Source organism: Eptesicus fuscus, chromosome 17, assembly GCF_027574615.1.
Source record: "Eptesicus fuscus isolate TK198812 chromosome 17, DD_ASM_mEF_20220401, whole genome shotgun sequence".
NCBI classification, from domain to species: domain Eukaryota; kingdom Metazoa; phylum Chordata; class Mammalia; order Chiroptera; family Vespertilionidae; genus Eptesicus; species Eptesicus fuscus.
The window spans coordinates 38,159,709-38,163,058 of record NC_072489.1 but is presented as its reverse complement, the minus strand read 5'-3'; the positions used below and the strand labels follow the sequence as shown (position 1 = coordinate 38,163,058).

Below are 3,350 nucleotides of genomic sequence, written 5' to 3'. Positions count from 1 at the left end.
GAGTAGAGAACTCCAGTACCACTTGAGAGACAAACAGCTATACCACAGATACACACACATATGTAGTTCTTGGCTACTACAACTGAATCAGAGGCCAGCACTAGTCTTCTGCTATTTTTAAATTAAAAGGATTCTTCATTTTAAATGTATATAGTGCCATAATTCATCAAAAAATTTATAGTAGTTAACCACCTCTTAAATATGATTGTAGAAACAATGTGTGGATTCAGTCAGTTTGTTTAAAGTTAACTGTATGCTATGAAGTATTCTAAGAGAGGAAATCATGACACGTTCCATTCCATTAAAGGGGATTAAAAAGAATTATAAGCTAATTTGGATAGCCCTAGCAATTTCCTGGGTATTATAATTCTGTATAAACCTGACTCTTTATATTAAAACCGTATTCTGGTTTCCTACCATTAAGTAAGAAATTCCTTAACAGAGGCCTAGAAATGGCCTTACTGTCACGCACTTCTTCACCTCCAGATGGTCACTTGGTGCTCTGATGTAGACAGTATAGAATGTCTGCTATTTCACCTCTGCTAATCTTCCCAGGAAGACAAGCATTCCATTCCATTCCTTCCACCTTGACCTTCCAAATGCCACTGCTGTGAAGAGGAGCCATCACAGATTGCCATAGCAACATAGTCTTTGTGAATCAGTAGATCAACCACTTTCAGGCACTGTCCAACTGACACCTGGTACAGTCGATTATTCCTCCCAAAGGTCCACTGCTGGGATCCTCCCAACCCATGGCACTTCATGAGTCCGGATGGGTCACATGATCGAGTTTGTGACATCCAAGCAAAGGAGATTACTTAAAATCAATCCATGCTCTTCATTATAAATCTAGATCTAATTTGGGTCACTGTAGTCACATGCCTTAAGCACTACTAGGCCTCTCTTCTGACTTGGGCGGCTCTGAGCCACCAGACATTTGCCAGTCTGGTGGTGATAAAGCCTTCCATGCTGAAGGGTTTTGGGGTGTTTTGGCCCTCTGTTGATAAAAATGGGTTGCTGGGGTTTGGCATTGGGCCCAGATATCTGCATCTCTAGGTAAATGCTATCCAAATGCCATTTAAATAATTTACAACCCAACTTCTTCCTCAATTCAACACACTCACTGACATTTCCATAGCTTCTTGTCCTCAGGTCAGGTCTTAAGGAAAAATACTGCTCCTTATATTCCTCCAACCAAATGTGTTCCAGCCTCAAGGAGTTGTGTCCTGGCCTTCGGAGGAACCATAGGGTCGCCTTTTCCAGAAAACGTGTCCGACTCTGGAGCAAGGGATAATGAAGAGCTTACCCCCACACATCCAAATCTGAAATGATCTTTCCAAGTTTTCTCCTTCCCAGATATCCATGCTGCTGTCATACTGCCCGAGTTCACTGAAGTAGCTTCTATTCATGGGAAACAATCCTTCATGCGGTAGCTCCTTCTGGTCCTCCGAGCTCAGAAAGGAGAACAAGATCCCATTTGAAGTGCAGCCCCCAGTTGAACCCTCCACGTACCACAGGGGATGAGCTGTAGGCCAGCGTGTCTGCACTGATGATATCGATCACCAGACACACGACCCTCCACGGTCCTCTCGGATGGCAGCCAGCAAGGGCTGCAGCCATGTTACATTCACTTCACAGTGGCTGTCCAGGAACACCAGGACTTCTGCTGCATGAGCTGCTCCTAACATTCTTCCTTGAATTAATCCCTCACGCTTGTATTTCTTATTAATTTAATTTTTCCAGGGAGGTTATTTGACAAATTCATCTAATTCTCCTTTCAAATCATCGAAGTCACTGTTGTCATCCACGAGGATGATTTCATGGAGAAGCCGGGCTGGTGTGTGGTCCAGGACGCTGTGCACAGTCCGCAGCAAAGCAGACAAGGCTTCATTGTAGAAACAAATAACACTAGTGCCTGGCAGGTCTGTAGGACATGTCTTGTCTTTACATGCTACATTCCTTGTATCTGGCACATCTCTGTGGTAGCCCAAGTGGTTGCTAATGAGCATATTGAAGGCATGCTTCTGATACCCCAAGTCTCTCAATTCCTGATCATGTTCATTAAAAATCATACCCAACTCAGAAGAGAATTTCATGTTGCCTTTTTCTGCATCTTCACTATGATTACCACATCATCAATCTTGTTTGCTTTGAACTGTAATTCTAATATTCAACTTGGACCTTGGGTGAAATGGGGATAGATTTTTGGGGGGAAATGGCTCATGGGGCCCAGACCCCTTGATGGGCACATTCTTAAAGTGGCCGAGACACTTCACTGAAGTTAAAATAAACAAAAAGCAAAACCGTCCAGGTCACAGATGTTAGGCATCCATAACAGAAATATCGAACTGTGATGCTTCCCATTATAGACCTAGCATAGCTGAAGGGCCATTTTCAGCTTCCTAGAGCAAAAGCTGCTGGAGCCATAAACTTGTACTGGTGGCTGGGTATGAACTGGCATGAGAGTTCAAAACGAGGAATGCAGTCTTGGGGGGCTGCTTCACTTCTGTGGGCTTTACCTCCAGGAACCCCACCAGGTCCTCAAGGTGAAGGTGAAGATCCCAGAAAGATCCTCTGGTGAATCCTGGCGCCGGCAACGCAGGATCCCGGCCTCTGGGACTCGGGCTGTGGCAGCTTCCCTCCCTCCACAGTCCAGGTACAGCTGCACTAGCTTCCGCAGGGCAGAACACCCGGGAGAAAATGCAAGGTGAGGTAGCGACCACAGGTTGGCCCAGGCCTCTGGAGTGCTCATCCAGTGCCGGTGCCACAGCCTCTACCATCTTCTTTCTTTTTTAACTTTTAAAAAACTTAGAGTTGACATGCCCAGGCCAGTGTGGCTCAGTTGGTTGGCTCAGGTTGCCAGTTTAATTCCCAGTCATGGACACATGCCCAGGTTGAGGGCCTGATCCCTGGTAGGGGGTGTGCAGGCAATAGCTGATAGATGTTTCACTGTTACATTGATGTTTCTCTCTCTCTCTGCCCCCCATCACCCTTCCTCTCTTTCTAAAAATCAATAAAAAGATTTTTTTAAAATTACAGTTGACATACAATATTATGTTAGTTTCAGATTTATAACCCATGAGCTGACATTTATATAACTTACAAGTGATCACCCTGATAAATCTAGTACCCATCTGACACCGTATATAGTTATTACAATATTATTGACTATATTCCCTATGTTGAACTTTACAGCCCCATGACTATTGTGTAACTACCAATTTGTACTTCTAAATCCCTTCACCTTTTTCACCCATTCCTTCAACCCCTATTCTATCTGGCAACCATCAAAATGTTCTCAGTATCTGAGTCTTTTTCTGTTCTGCTTGTTCATTTATTTTGTTCTTTAG

General features: G+C 44.1%; 1 pseudogene; it reads right to left on the bottom strand.

Annotated features, from left to right (window-relative positions):
• Nucleotides 1-542: 542 nt before the first annotated feature.
• LOC129152110 (polypeptide N-acetylgalactosaminyltransferase 11-like) lies at nucleotides 543-2,364 on the bottom strand (annotated as a pseudogene).
• Between the last annotated feature and the right edge of the window lie 986 nt (nucleotides 2,365-3,350).